The sequence below is a fragment of the Lepus europaeus genome, chromosome 20 (assembly GCF_033115175.1).
Source record: "Lepus europaeus isolate LE1 chromosome 20, mLepTim1.pri, whole genome shotgun sequence".
NCBI lineage: Eukaryota > Metazoa > Chordata > Mammalia > Lagomorpha > Leporidae > Lepus > Lepus europaeus.
Window position 1 is genome coordinate 14,016,870 of NC_084846.1, and position 16,589 is coordinate 14,033,458.

The following is a 16,589-nucleotide window of genomic DNA, read 5'->3' on the forward strand; positions in this document are numbered from 1 at the left end:
TACAAACTGGAAAAAACCTGTTTTGTTGTTACTGAGTTGCCCAGACAGGAACATATTTTCTTTTTTCTTTTGATTTTTGTGTGGTAAATTTCATTTTGGATAGTTTATTAATTTTAGTCTATTACTTTCTTGGCTCAGTGCTCTAACAAGGAATTCATGTAATTGGATGTCTACATTCAGAACTTGGCCACAGCTTCCTGTTTCCCCTGAGTGTTCCCCTCATGATACCTGTACATGGACAAACTTGAACTCACTAGGGATAATGAAGTTAACTGGTAAACAAGTGATTTCCCAGAGTTCTCTGAGGCAATGGAATTACTACCCACTTTGGATTCAGTTGATTTCAGATTTTGATGTCACTGCACTGCATATATGGTTATAATGAGTGCTCACATAGGAGTCAATAAGTGTCCTTGGAGAAAAGTAAGGTAGGTGAAACCCATTACAGCCACCTTACTGCCTATGATATCTTGGGGACTTGTTGTGCATTCCAGTAGAAGAGGATCCATTGATAGTCCATGGATTGTTCAGTGTTCCTATTTGTCATACATGAGAAATGTTTATGCTGGCAGGTGAGTGTTAATACTAGGCAGCACATCCCCAGAAGAGTGTAGTAACCATGTTCCTTTTGAGCAGCAGACTCCATTCCAGTTAACCACTTCATGCTCAACAACTTTGTTTGGCATGGTAAACAGTTGAGTAGTTACCATCCAGTAGTAATGCTGGGTCAGAACAATATTCTGGTCCCAACTACCTTATTGGTTCAGAAGCAGTATTCTTCCAAGGCTGCAAAACTGTTTTCCCTTAATCCTATTGACATTAACTCTTCAGCCAGAAGTAAATTAAAGGAATTCATTATGTCCTGCCTTCAGAACATCGGCACAACTTTCCATTTCCACTGGTTACTCCTCATGTGATACACATATGGTTGGTGGATTCCCTTACATCCATGTTGATGCTAATGAACTGAGGGTTTGCCTATCCCAAGTAGAACAGGTTTGCTATATTGGGAATCCTGGGGAAGTTCAGTGTTCATATTTGACCTGCTCATGATGCCTACAGAAACATTTTCACAGGGAAGTGAGCGCTGCCCCAAAGCAGTGCATATCCAAAAGAGTACAGTAACCATATGCTTTTGGAGCAGTGAGTTCCATTCTGGGTTATTACTTCATGCCCAACAATTTTGTTTTGCAAGGTGAATTGTTGAGTATTTAGGATCTAGTATTGATTGCTGGGTTGGTATCTTATTCTGGTCCACAGAGTGCATTTGCTTTAAATTAATGATCTTCCAAGTCTGCAAACTTGCTTTTTCTGAATCCTGAGAAGGCCTGTTGTGCCAGAAGCAAATTCAAGGAATCCAGTGAGTCTTTTTTTTTTTTTTTTTTTTGACAGGCAGAGTGGATAGTGAGAGAGAGAGACAGAGAGAAAGGTCATCCTTTTTGCCGTTGGTTCACCCTCCAATGGCCGCTGTGGCAGGCGCACTGCGCTGATCCGAAGCCAGGAGCCAGGTGCTTCTCCTGGTCTCCCATGCGGGTGCAGGGCCCAAGGACTTGGGCCATCCTCCACTGCACTCCCTGGCCACAGCAGAGAGCTGGCCTGGAAGAGGGGCAACCGGGATAGAATCCGGCGCCCCGACCGGGACTAGAACCCGGTGTGTCGGCGCCGCAAGGTGGAGGATTAGCCTGTTAAGCCATGGCGCCGGCCTCCAGTGAGTCTTAAATTAACAACATGGCTGCACTTTTCCAGTTCTGAGTGCTCCTCATGTGAAAGCAGCATGTGGAACATACTGAATTTGCTAGACGCATACACCACAAGCAATGAAGGAAATTGTGAAACCAGTGGTTTCCCAGAATATTGTCAGGGAATGGATTGGCTCCGGATATGGATTCAGTGGACACCAGTATTCTGTGTGACCTCAAAGCAAATATGTGTAATTTAGTGCTGGTATAGTGGTACATATGTATCCATAGCCAAAAACATATGGTCAGTGAATCCCATTACAGCCGTGTTGCTGCCTATGATCTAAGGGGATGTCTTCCATACCTCAAGAAGAACAGGTTAGCTAGATTGTGAGTTTGGGGTGTTCAGTGTTCAAATTTGTCATACACGGAAACAATACAGGAATGTTTAAGCAGTGAGGTGAGGGTTGCCCTAATGCAGCACATCCCCAAAACAGTGAAGCAACCATGTGCCTTTGGAGCAACCCACTCCTTTCAGGTTACTTCACAATCTATACATTTGTTTCCTATGGCAAATTGTTGAGTAATTACATAAGTTTGTTTTCAGGATGGGGACCTTCTTCTAGTCCAGACCACCTTTTTGCTTGGAAGTAGTGTTCTTCTGAGTCGGCAAAAGTGCTTTTCCTGAATCGTGGGGAGAAGACCGTTTGTGCTGGAAGCACATTCAAGAAATACAGTGAGTCCAACAATCAGCGCATGGCTCTGCCTTTCCATTCCTCTGAGGGTTTCCTTCATGATACTTGTACATGAATGTACTATGTATGCTAGAATAGGACTAATGAAGGAACAGAGAAACGAGTGATTTCCCAGAGTACTATGAAGCAATGGAATTGGTATCCACTTTGGTATCCACTTTTCCACGTGCACCGTGGTGTTTAATGATGGTCGTGGGGAGGGAGTGCCAGTCACAGCTGCCCCGGGCACTCAGGGCCGGGAACCGCCCCAGGTCAGGGCAGGGCCTCAGACCCACCTTGGCCATGCGGCTCCAGCCGAGGAGGCGCCAGGGGCTGGACGGCACTGAGGCCGGCTCTCCACCATGCTGCTGCTGGCTCCTCAGGGGCAGGGCTGGCCGCCAGTCCCCCGCTGCAGGCAGCATGGGGCCGGGCAGCAGCGACACCACCTGTAGGCTGGGGATGGCCTCGCTCGCCGCCCTCAGCTGGGCCACTACCTCTGTGTGCTTCCACCACTGGCATGGCTGCCCATTCACCGACAGGAAGTAGTCGCCCTCCTTCAGGCCGGCCGCCACAGCCCGGCCCCCAGGGACCACAGCTGTGATGAGCACCACCGGCGAGTCTCCCCACAGTGTGAGGCCGAATCAGTCCTCTTCGTGGGTTATGTGCACCGGCCCCACCAGCCGCCACCGGTTCGTAACTGAGAATATGGACAGGGGTCCCAGCCGGTGGAAGAGGTCAGTCCCCTTGCCTCCCGCCAGACTGGGCGTCCTGCCCTCTGGCTTCTTCTGGGTCTTAGGCTGATGTAGGGGGCCTTGGCCACCTCAGAGAAGTCGTCCTCACTGTCGAGCTGCGAATAGCGGGCGTGGGCCACGGCCGCCTGCAGCAGGTCCACCTGCCTCAGCACCTGGCAGAGCGCGAGCAGCCGCAGGGCCTCCTCCTGGCCCAGGATGGCGCCCTTCAGGTGGGCCTTGGCCAGCCGCCAGCGTTCCTCGGGCTCAGCGGGGAACACCGGCCCGCAGGACTGGAGCTGTCCCGTGGTGGACCTGCACTGGCAGTCCAGGAGGTGGGGATGCAGCTGTGGATCGGTGGTTGGGCCATGGCTGCTTGCACGGGCCTGTATTCTGCCGCCACCTGGGCGGCCTCCTGAGACAGGCAGTCATGGGGGGCTGCAGGAGTGGGCAGCGAGAAGCCCTTGAAGGGGCACTCCCGGGCCTGGGCTGCCATGAGCCGCTCCAGAGCGCAGAGGGAGGCCGTGCTCAAAGTTTGGGCTGGGCGCCTGCGAGAAGTTCCCGCTCAGGAAGCAGAAGGTGCCAGCCGCGCTCCGGAAGGCCCGGCCGGCCAGCCTGGCGCACTCGGCGCAGCGGCGGTCCTGCCAGGCGGCGATCTGCGAGTGCAGGGCGCCCAGGTTGAACAGCATGCTGCCCTTCTCCAAGGCCAGTGCCCGCTGCTGCGCCGGGAGCCCCGTGACCACGTCATACCAGTGGAAGACCGGCCCCAGGCTCCGGACAGGCATGGAGAAGCAGGCGTCCAGGAAGCAGAGCTGGTTGTGGTAGGCCGCGAACAGCTCCAGGCCCGCCTCGTCCCGGCTGGGGGTGCCGCAGGCCCTCCGGCCTCCTGATCTCTGCCTCATAGGAAGCCCTGTCCTCTCCAAAATGCACAGAGATTAGCTCCTGCAGAGGCGTAGCCCAGTCCAGCTCCTTGGTCTCCTTCAGGCCCAGGGGGATCATGGGGGCAGTGACGCCATCACTGCGGGCTGGGCCTCGTGAGGGCCGCGGAGCTCCTGCAGCAGCTGCAGGTTGGAGTTGACGCGGCTGAGCTCCAGAGCCACCATCTCCCTGACCTGGCTGTTGCTGGTAGCTTGGTAGAGGTTCTCAGTGCCCGCGCGCACCTGCAGCTCCTTCTCGATCTGCTGCCGGATCCGGCCCTGCAGCTCTGCAGCCGGCTGCACCGCGTCTGCGCAGGGGGCTCACAGCCCTGGCCGCTGCTGCTGGCCGCCTGCAGCTGGCCGATGTCCTCACCAGTGCCAGGGCCTTCCGGCTTCTCCTCCAGGATCATCGCTGCTCCTGGAATCCAGTCCTGCATTCAGAGACACCAGTTTTTGGTGTGACCACACAGTGAATATGGTCTTAAGGGAGTGCTCACATAAGAATCAATAGTTACCGGTAGAGAAAAGTATGGTAAGCAGATCACATTACAGCCACCTTGCCAGCTATGATCTTTGGGAATGTGTTCCATATCCCAAGTAGAACAGGTTTTCTATATTGAGAGTTTGAGGGAGTCCAGTAATCAAATTTGTCCTACACAGAAGCAATATAGAAGCATTAAAGCAGGGAGTTGAACGTTATCCCAAAGCAATGCATCCCTAAAGGAGTGTAGTAACTATGTGCCTTTGGAGTGATGAATGCCATTCTGGGTAATTCCTTCATGGTCAAGAATTTTGTTTCCCATGTTGAATTGTTGAGTAGTTCCATAAAAGTATTGATTTTGGGGTGGGAACCCTATTCTAGTCAGAACAACATTGTTGTTCAAGCACATTCAAGGAGTACAGTGAGTCTCACATTAAGAATGTGGTCTGCCTTTCATTTCCTGAGCATTCTTCTTGGGATGCTTGTGCTGCCTACCTTGAAGGACTCAATAGGAGTAACAAAGTTAACTGGGAAACAAGTCATTTCCCAGAGTACTCCGAAGCAGTGGAATCACTGCCCCCTTTGGATTCAGCAAACAGATTTTGGTGTGACCACACTATGTATATGGCCATAAAGAAGTGCTCCCATTGGAATGAGTAGCTGCCCATACAGAAAAGTATGGTAGTTGAATCCCATTACAGCTGCCTTGCCATCTCTGATTCTGAGGAACTTACTGCACATTTCAATTAGAACAAGGTAGCTATGTTGTGAGTCCATGGGATGTTCAGTGTCCCTCTTTGTCCTACATGGGAAGCCTACCAAAAAGATTATGCAAAGAGGTGAGTGTAACCACAGGACAGTGCATCTCTGAAAGAGTTCAGTAACCATGCTCATTTGAAACAGTGGACTCCATTCCATTTAATTACCTCATGTACAACAACTTTGTTTGGCATGGCGAATCATTGAGTAGTTACAATCCAGTAGTGATTGCTGGTTCAGAACAATATTCTGGTACCCTGTATCTTATTGGTTCACAGGCTGTGTTCTTCCAAGGCTTCAAACCTGCTTTTAATCCTGCAGATATCACCGGTTGAGCCTGAACCAAATTCAAGGAATACAGTGAGTCCTGCATTCAGTATATGACCACACATTTCCATATCTACTGACTGTTTCTAATCTTGTTATCAGATCACGAGTATGTCCTGAATATGCTAGAAGCACACAACAGGAGAATTGCAGATAATGGTGGAGCAAGGGATTTCTCAGAATACTGCCATGGAATGGATTTGTTACATGGTTTGGATTCAGCCAACATCAGGTTTCTTCTTGACCATATGGCATATGTGGCAGTAACTGACTGCTCACATAGTGGAACTTACATGTCTATAGCCAGAAGTATGGTTGGTGAATCCCATCACAGCAGCGTTGATGCCATTGAACTTCAGGAATGAGGAATCCAGATGGTGACATTCTAGAATAATGAAAAAAAAAAAAAAAGATCAGATATCCAGTTACATGAATTCGTGCACCAAGCACAAAGCCAAGAATGTAACAGAACAAATTTATAAAAATATACAAAATAAAATGTACCACGCAAAATAAATCTAAGACTGAAAATGTGGTCTGATATGGGAAACTCGGTTAGTAGTAACAGAACTGATTTTTTCCAGTTTGTACCAGCCAAAACCTCCCAATGAACAGTTACTCTAGCATTCCTGAGACAAACCCATTTTTAGTAACTATAAATTCTTTCTATGCTAAAAGGGGCTTAAATTTTACTTTCCTCAGGTACATCAGAAGTGTAGTTGTTTATGTCTCTTTTGATAATGAAATCTCAGATTTTACTATATTAAGGCATACTTTGCCAAATGTGTTGTTGCTGATGAAAGAAAAATAAATAAATTTAAAAAGCAGGAATCCATGAGGGGAAAGGCACATAACTGAAAGAATAAGAGAGATGGTGTGAAGTCAAAATAATAATAAAATGAGGAATGGTGACATGCAGGAGTCATGAAATAATAATAATAAAAAAACAAATATCCAATTATATGAATTACTCCACCAGGCACAAGCCAAGAATGTAACTAAATTCATAAAAATACCCAAAATAAAATGCACCACACAAATAAAGAATAACAAAAAACAAAAAAACAAAAAAATTTCTTTTCCAGTTTGTACCACCCATAACCAGACAATGAACAGTTCCTCCAACATTTCTGTTTTTTAAAACAAAGCCTGATACAAACCCTTTTTCAAAATTGTGAATTCCTTATATACTAAAAAAGGCTTAAATTTTACTTTTCATAAATACATATATCAGAAGTGTAGGTGTTCTCTGTGTTTTTTAAGAATAAAATATCAGATATGGAGTGGTTTTTTTTCTATATTAGATCATACTATACCAAATGCATTGTTGTTGATAAAAGAAAAATAAATAAGTAAAGTTAAAAAATGGGAATCCACGAAGGGATTGGTGCACAGACAAAAAAAAAAAAAATAAGGGGGCTGGTCAGAAGCAAAAAAATATAAATAAAATGAGGAATTAAAATGGTGACATGCTGGAGTAATGAAAAAACAAAGTGGATATCCAGTTACATGAATTCCTACAACCAAGGAAAAAAACCAAGAATGTAACTGGGGAAATTTATAAAAATATCCAAAACAAAATGTACCATACAAAACAAAAAATAAGGCTGAAAATGTGGACTGGTATGGAAAAATTGGTTAGCATTGTTTTATTCTAGTTTGTACAAGCCAAAATTGGCCAAGGAACAATTCCTCCAGCGTTCCTGTTTTTTCAAAACGAAAGCCTGAGGCAAATGCATTTTCAGTAAATGCAAATTCCTTCTGCACTAAAAAAAGTCCTAAATGTTGATTTTCCTAAGGACATAGATCAGAAATTTACTGTCTTTTTTTGAGTATAAAATTTAAGATGTGAGGTGCTTTTTTCTATGTTAGAATATACTATGGCAAATGTGTTTTGTTGATGAAAGAAAAAAATAAGTAAATTTAAAAAATGGAAATCAGTGAAGGAAATGGTACAAAGACAAATAATAAGGGAGTCAACATGAGACCAAAAATATAAGGAAATAGAGGAATCCAAATAGTATAATGCAGGAGTCACGAAATAATAATAATAATAATAATTCTTGATGTCCAATTCCATTTATTCATCCATCGGGCACAAAGCCAAGAATGCAAAATAGTAAATTTGTAAAAATATCCAAAATAAAATGTATCACGAGAAATAAGAAAGAAGACAAAAATGTGGCCAGGAATGGGAAACTCAGTTAGTAGCAAAAGAAATGGAGTTTTTCAGTTTGTACCAGCCAAAACACTTCATGTAACATACATGATTTTTTAAAAAAATAAAATGTGAGGCAAAGCCATTTTCAATAACTCTAAATTCATTCTGTTCAAATAAAGGTTAAAATTATACCTTTCTCAAATACATATATCAGAAGTGGAAGTGTTCTCTTTTTTGAGTATAAAATCTCTGATATAGGGTGCTTTTTTTCGATATTAACATATACTATCTCAAATGTGTTGTTAATGAAAAAATAAATAACTAAACATAAAAAAACGGGAATCAATGTGAAGGGAATGGTGAATAGTGAAAAAACAAGGGAGCTGATGACAGCCAAAAAGTATAGAGAAATTGAGGAAACCAAATGGTGTAATGAGGGAGACGTGAAATAACAATATATTAAAAAAAAAACAGATGTCTAATTACATGAATTCCTCCATCAGGCACAAAGCCAACAATGGAACACAATAAATTTATAAAAATATACAAAATAAAGTGTACCACATGAAAATAAAAAATAAAATGTGGCTTGCCATGGGAAACTCAGTACCAACAGAACTGTTTTTTTTTTTTTTTCCCCAATTTGTAACAGCCAAAACTGGCCAATAAACAGTTCCTCTAGCGTTCCTGATTTTTTTAAAATGGAAAACCTGAGGCAAAATCAATTTCAATAACTGTGAATTCCTTCTGTAGTACAAAAGGCTTAAATTTACCTTTCTCAAATACATATACCCTAAGTGGATGTGTTCTCTGTCATTTTTGAGAATAAAATCTCAGCTGTGGGGTGCTTTTTTCTATATTAAGTTATACTTTGTTAAAAGTGTTGTTGGTGGTGAAAGAAAAATAAATATGTAAATTTATAAAATGGAAATCCATGATAGGGATGATGCAGAGACAAAAGAATAAGGGAACCAGCGGGATGCCAAAAATATAAATAAAATGAGGATTCCAACTGGTGAAATGTGGGAGTTGTGAAGTAATAAATAATAAAACAAGACCACCAGCGCCATTATATCATTTCTCCACTGAGCTAAAGGCAAGAATGTAACAGTGTAAATTTACAAAAATATCCAAAATAAAATGTACCACATAAAAATAAAAAATAAGACCAAAGCCTGGCCCGGCCGATGGCCCGCGCCTCCCCGGGCGCCGCTGCCACCTCGCGCTCTGAAGCCTCAGGGAACATGCTCGCTTCTCCCCCTCCCCTCCTCTTCCCCTCCCACCCTCAGCCCTCCGCCTCCGGTGCCCAGAGGACACCACCACCACCGCCTCAGCCACAGGAGCCATGCAGCCATGGCCGAGAGCCACGGCTTAGAGAACCACTGCACCGAGAGCTTCTAGAACAAGGAAGGGCCGAGATGTGGAAACAATGTGGACACAGAAATGAAGTGACAGTTGATCTGCGGAAGAACAAAAGAGGTGAACACGTATTGAAAAAGAGAAATGTTCCCCAAGAAGAAAGTTTAGAAGATTCAGATGTTGATGCTGATTTTAGAGCACAAAATATAACACTAGAAGCTATATTGCAGAATGCCACAAGTTATAACCCAGTGGTCCAGTTGAGTGCTGTCCAGGCAGCAAGAAAACTATTATCCAGTCATAGAAACCCACCAATTGATGACCTAATAAAATCTGGGATTTTAGGGCCGGCACCGCGGCTCAATAGGCTAATCCTCTGCCTAGCGGCGCCGGCACACCGGGTTCTAGTCCCAGTCCGGGCACCGGATTCTGTCCCGGTTGCCCCTCTTCCAGGCCAGCTCTCTGCTGTGGCCAGGGAGTGCAGTGGAGGATGGTCCAAGTACTTGGTCCTGCACCCCATGGGAGACCACGATAAGCACCTGGCTCCTGCCTTCGGATCAGTGCAGTGCGCCAGCCGCAGCGGCCATTGGAGGGTGAACCAACGGCAAAAAGGAAGACCTTTCTCTCTGTCTCTCTCTCTCACTGTCCACTCTGCCTGTCAAAAATTAAAAAATAAATAAATATGGGATTTTACCAATTCTAGACAAATACCTAAAAGGGGATGATAACCCATTATTACAGTTTGAAGCTACTTGGGCACTAACTAATATAGCATCAGGAACTTCTGCATAGACTCAAGCTGTTGTGCAGTCTAACGCAGTACTTCTTTTCCTGAGACGTCTCCATTAACCACATCAAAATGTTTGTGAATAAGCAGTGTGTGCTTTGGGAAACATCATAGATGATGGTCCTCAATGTAGAGATTATGTCATATCACTGGGAGTTGTCAAACCTCTTCTGTCCTTCATCAATCCCTCCATTCCCATCACCTTCCTTTGGAACATCACATGGGTCATTGGCAGTCTCTGCAGGAATAAGGATCCCCCACCGCCTATGGAGACAGTTCAGGAGATTTTACCAGCTTTATGTGTCCTCATATACCATACAGACATAAATATTCTCGTAGACACTGTTTGGGCTCTGTCATACTTGACAGATGGAGGTAATGAACAGATACAGATGGTTACTGATTCTGGCCATTTCTTGTGTCCCTTCTGAGCCACCAGGAAGTGAAAGTTCAAATGGCAGCACTCAGAGCAGTTGGCAACATAGTGACCAGCACCAATGAGCAGAGGCAGTTTGTTCTCAATTGTGATGCTCTGTCACATGTCCCAAATCTCTCAACACACCCAAAAGAGAAAATAAATAAGGAAGCAGTATGGTTCCTTTCCAACATAACAGCAGACAACCAGCCAAAAGTTCAAGCTGTAATCGATGCTGGATTAATCCCTATGATTACTCATCATCTCGCTAAGGGGGACTTAGGAACACAAAAAGAAGCTGCTTGGGCAATCAGCAACTTAACAATAACTGGCAGAAAATATCAAGTTGAGTACCTTGTACAGCAGACTGTAATACCACCTTTCTGTAATTTCCTGTCAGTAAAAGATTCTCAAGTTGTTCAGGTGGTTCTAGATGGTCTCAAAAACATCCTGATCATGACTGGTGATGAAGCAAGCACAGTAGCTGAAATAATAGAAGAATGTGGAGCTTTGGAGAAAATTGAAGTTTTGCAGCAACATGAAAATGAAAACATTTATAAATTAGCATTTGGAATCATAGATCAGTATTTCTCTGGTGATGATATCAATGAAGATCCTAGCCTCATTCCTGAAGCAACACAATGAGGTACTTACAATTTTGACCCAACAGCCATCCTTCAAACAAAAGAATTTAATTTTTAAGTTTGTTTGAGTGTAGCATCTTTCCCGCATCCAATACGAAGCACCACCAGATGGCTAACAAACGGTAAGAACAACAGCAGCAAACGGCTCCAAAAACACCACATGCCTCTTCATTTTGATGCTTCTAAAGCAAGCCATGTCTCAGTCACTTTGCAGTTGCCAAAAGTCACTCTCACATGGACTGTAAATGCATATGCATGATTTCCTAAACTGTTTTAGATTTTTCCTTAACAATTTCAACTGCCCTATTTTTCTTTATTCTCTGGTGCCACATACTGACAACTGCAGTCTCCGGTTTAGAATATTCCATAGCTGTGGAATATTTTGAAAATGGTGCGTTGTCGATCAAGACACTTTGGTATGATGCGTAATACACGTTGGAAGGCTAAAGAGGTGCAGTATGTTCTGAGCCTCCATAATTGTCCTCCACAAACATATTTGCATATTCTTTATATGGAAGAATAGATTTTAAAGTACAAGAAAAATGGTTTTCATTGGTGGAGCTGATGCAAAAAAAGTAACTCAAAATCAAGAAACTTGGTTATTGATTAAACAGCAGACAAGTTTTAAAAAACTGTACTGCATCCAAAAGTAATTGATGTCTTTATTATCTGCCTCAGAAGCCAGGGTTGGAGGAAGAACTTTAGTTATGGATGATAATGCTTTTGCCATTATACCTAATTTTTGAGAACAGCAAACTCTACTTGACCATTCACTTCAGCCTGTGTGTTCCTGCCGTTTTGAAGTAATCAAATGCTGTGCATGGTATTTTACCTGAGCTGCAACCTGTTATGGACTTGAACTTCTGTTTAAGTTGAAAGCAAGAGTCCCTGACTGTAAAGGAAAATAGAAAACAGAAAACAAAACTGCAAAGTTCTAAAATACCCATTGATGATGCTTAACAAGACTTGCTTTCAGCTTTCAGGAGTTAATATTTTTTGTTTTAATTTCATAATTGGGTATGGTTGATTTATATTGAGTTTAAACTGTGGAACTTTCATGTTTACTATAATTTAGTCTTAAAATATATATTTTTTTTACTTAGTAACCAGTGCTTTTGATAATGTGATTGGCAACGAACCAGTAACTATTTAGAAACGTCCTCAAACTTCATTCTTTGAGTATTTGATCCTTCTGTAAAAGCATCTACACATATTAAAAATTTCAGATGGGGATCTAAGTAGAGGAATAATCTACAGTTCTTTAACACAAGCCTGATTTGCAGAGAACTTTAAGTAATTCTGCAAAAATCTGGTATTACTGTCTAAAGTCATTGCTTTTGGTAACTGGTCTGACCCAGTTATTAATGAAAGATTATAGATTTGAAAATTTTTAACTAAGTAATTTGTGCTGTCACAGAAATGGTTTTGTTGCTCTTGTTTACTGAGTATAATTTCCCAATGCCTTGATGTGAAAGGATAAAAAAAACTAACCTAATTCAGTTATCCCATGTGGGATGTATTTACTGTGATGAAGATGAGACAGATGCCATCAGAGCTTTGTGAATCAGCTGGGGTGTTTTCACTGATAAACAACACATAGCAGGTGTGCATTCACTACAAATATATGTATCTGCCAAGGTGGAGCCACTTTAAAGAGTGAGTTTTGTCTTGTATCTAAATTCGATAGAAGTGTATGTTTAAACTGCAAGTTTTTACTTGCTAGAGAATCTGTTTTAATATAATGGTTTAGCCTCTGACTATTTATAGGTATCATAAATTTTAGAATCAATTTCTCTTTAAGGTGGCTCAGATTTTTCAACTCTTGTGCACATAAAGTTGAAGTTCATTGTGCTTTTTTTTCTTTATCCAAATTTTGAGTTAAAGCTTCATATGGTAACTGCATCCTGTTCAGACACGCTCCTCTAAATTTTTGAAGCTGTGTGGTGTTCCTTAAAAGTAGGAATAACAAAGTCAACAGAAATTAAGGTCACAAACTTCGGTGAAACCCTTAAAGTCCAAATCTTCTTGATATTGTGAATTGTACCCCTTCTAGTTTAGTTTCCTCTGGATTCTCCATACTTAACTGACAGTTACCTTTTAAATTTTGCACACATTGAGATTAAAATTGGGCCTCTAATGTGACAATTCCTATTCTTTTGTGTTTTAAGTGCAAACTAACATTTATTAGCATTAGCATCAAGTAGTGCAGCCAGGAGTATGCATTTGCTTGATTCAATTTGTTGTGACCTTACCAGTTTTGAGTTGGAATTGCACATTTCCTAATTAAAGGCAACTAAGTATATTGCTGCACTTTTAAGTTTTCAAAACACTGTTTAAAAAATTGCATTGTTTTTATTTTTTTAAACTCACTTAAAAAAAACTAAAATGTTCTTTCAAAAGAGGCATCTAAATGTGTTCCTAATTTTGTATATGGGCTTAGGTTTTGTAACTAATAAAAAAAAAGCTGCTATCAAATATGAAAAAAATAAGACTAAAAATGCGGCCTGGTATGGGAAACTCAGTTAGCAGCAACAGAATTGGTCTTTTCCAGTTTGTACCAACCAAAACCAGCCAATGAAGAGTTTCTCTAGCAATCTGATTTTTTAAAAATGAAAACCTGAGGTGAACTCATTTCTAATACCCACAAATTCCTTTTGTTTTAAAAAAGGTTTAAATTTTACATTTGCCAAATACACATATCAGAAGTGGATGTGTAGTGCTAAGAAACTGTGGGAATTCAGTCAGGATGCTTGTGGCAAGAGACCCAGTTGGTGAAGTTTCAGTTACCCCTCCTGCCCCTACAGCCTTACCTGTTGCTCTGCCTGCTGTAGCCAACACAAGCCCTGGTTCTGACAATTCTCCTTTTGAAACATACAATGTTGAACTTGTTAAGAAAGATGGACAGAGTCTTGGGATTAGAATTGTTGGCTATGTTGGAACATCTTATTCAGGGGAAGCTGCAGGTATAAGAAAAAAAAAAAAAGAAGTGGATGTGTTCTCTGCCTATTTTGAGAATAAAATGTTAGATGTGGCTGCTTTTTTCTATATTAAGGTATACTATGCCAAATGTGATGTTGTTGATGAAAGAAAAATAAATATGTAAATTCAAAAAGCAGGAATTGATGAATGTAACCACACATAGCCAAAAGAATAAGGGACCCGGCATGACACCAAAAATATAAACAAAATAAGGAATCCAAATAATGACATGTGTAAGTCATGAAATAATAACAATAATAATAATAATAATAAAAGCATATATCCAATTACATGAATTCCTCCAAAGGGTACAAAACCCAGAAAGTAACAGAGTAAATTTACTGAAATATTCAAAATAAAATATTCCACACAAAATAAGATGTTCAACATCACTAGCCATCCGAGAAATGCAGATCATAACCACAATGACATATCTCCTTACCCCTGTCTGATTGGCTAATATCCAATATCTCTATAATTCTGCTTTTCAAATAAATAAAGATATATATGGGGGGCAGAGACAGAGAGATCCTCTAACTGGTGGTTCACTTCCTATGTGGCCATATTCACCAGGGATGGGACATAATGCAGCCAGGAGCCAGGAACTTCATACAGATCTTCCACATGTATGTAAGGGTCCAGGTAATTGGGCCATCTGCTCTCTTCCCAGTTGCAACAGAAGAGGGGCAGCCAGGATTCAAATCATTCATAGGGGATGCCAGAACTGCAGGGGGTGTTCTAACCCAATATGTCACAATGTTGCCTCACTGCACCTCATTTTTAACTATATTCAATTAGTTTATTTTCTTGCAATACAGTTTTTTTTTTTAGTTCTCTCAACACTTGGGTCTAGGCTCTTAGTATTTTTGCATGAAATTGCAAATCCATGGCAGTGGATATTTTAACAACATTAATTCTTTAAATCAAAGAATATTAATTTCTTTCCAATTTGGATGTCATCTTCAATTCTTTCATAACTTTTATAATTATCATGTAGACATAACTTACTATCTTAATTAAATTTACTTGACGGAATTTTATGGTTTTCAGGTTATTGACAATGCGATCAATTTTTTAATTTTTCTCTGAGCTTACTATCAGTGGATAAACATGCTACTGAGTTTTCTTGTTGATTTGTATGCTGTGTGGTTATGGAATGTGTATGTCAGTTACAAATGTTTTTGCATGGAGTCTACATGGTTTGCTATACATAAAGTCATGCCATGTGCAAACAGTGAAAATCTGACTTTCTCCTTCCTGTTTTTGGATACCATTTCTTTCTTTTGTCTCTCTTGGTAAAGGGGGTACCAAATATAGTTAGAGAGGCAGAGTTCATTTAAGTACTCAAACCACAATAAATTAACTTTATTAGGGACTGACACTGTGGTTTAGTGGGTAAAGCCACTGCCTACAGTTCTGGCATCCCATTTGGGCACCAGTTCAAGTCCTGGCTGCTTCACTTCCATACAGCTCTCAACTATGGCCTGGGAAAAAAGTGGAAGATGGCCCAAGTTCTTGGGCCCCTGAACCCTCTTGGGGGATCCAGAAGAAGCTCCTGGCTCCTAGCTTCAGATTGGTGCAGTTCCAGCCATTGCAGCCAATTGGGGAATGAACGAGCAGATGGAAGACCTCTCGTTCCTCCACTACAAATCCTGTTTCCTCCTTATGTAGTAGGAAAGGCAAATCCTGTTTCCTCCTTATGTAGTAGGAAAGGCAGTGGATGCTGGCCCAAGTGCATGGACCCATAGCACCCGTGTGAATAACCTGAGGGGAGTTCTGGGCTGCTGGCCATGACTTGGCCCTGTTCTAGTTATTGAGGTTATCTGAAGAGCAAATCAGTGGCTGGAAGTTCTTCCTCCTTCTCTCTCATTGTCTATGTACTATGCCCTTCAAAAATATGATTATTTATATTTTTAGATTCAATAATTTTTAACATTTAGCCATTTCACTTCCTGGGTAGGTATTATATACATACACATCCTCTCACCTAGTGAGATTCATGACAATGGTCAGAAAGGAAAAAAAGGACACATTGTCATGCAGATGGTTTGATTCAGTGAAGACAATATTTACAACTGTGTGTATAGCAGCTAAAACACATCCACATATTTCTTATGCCCTCCATCTACATTAAGTTCCATATATGAGAAAAAAATGGCATTCATCTTTCTCGGTGTTACTTCACTTAGCACAATGACCCTTAAAGAACAAAAAATGTTTCCCAAATGCTTATTGGTAAACAATCACACAACATATTGTACTTCCCAACACATTACCTTTGCTTGCAAGCTCCCCAGATATTCATACCTGCTCTGGGCACTGTGCTCTTAAGGCCTCTGACCCCATGGCTTGCTATACAGGAACAGGGCATGTAAATAGGGCCCTCCCTCTGCTGATGAAAATCAGCCCTGCCCTCAACCTGCAGCTCTGGCACAGGAGCCTCAGCCCCGGGACTCTCAGGTGTCCAAATCAGTGATCCCACTGAACACCCTGGAGACTGGGCTGAGCTGGGTTCTCCTTGCCTCTGTGCCACAATGTATTTTATAGAATGAGGGAAGAGGTGACAGAGAGAAACAGTGAGTGTGAGTGATGCTTTCCTGATCAGCACCTCTGTTTGCA

At 42.0% G+C, this 16,589-nt stretch overlaps 2 pseudogenes; one reads left to right on the forward strand and one right to left on the reverse strand.

The window, feature by feature from the left end:
* Positions 1-2,553: 2,553 nt before the first annotated feature.
* On the reverse strand, positions 2,554-4,468 carry LOC133749331 (rhophilin-1-like; annotated as a pseudogene).
* A 4,671-nt stretch (positions 4,469-9,139) lies between these two features.
* On the forward strand, positions 9,140-11,049 carry LOC133749595 (importin subunit alpha-4-like; annotated as a pseudogene).
* Positions 11,050-16,589: the final 5,540 nt, after the last annotated feature.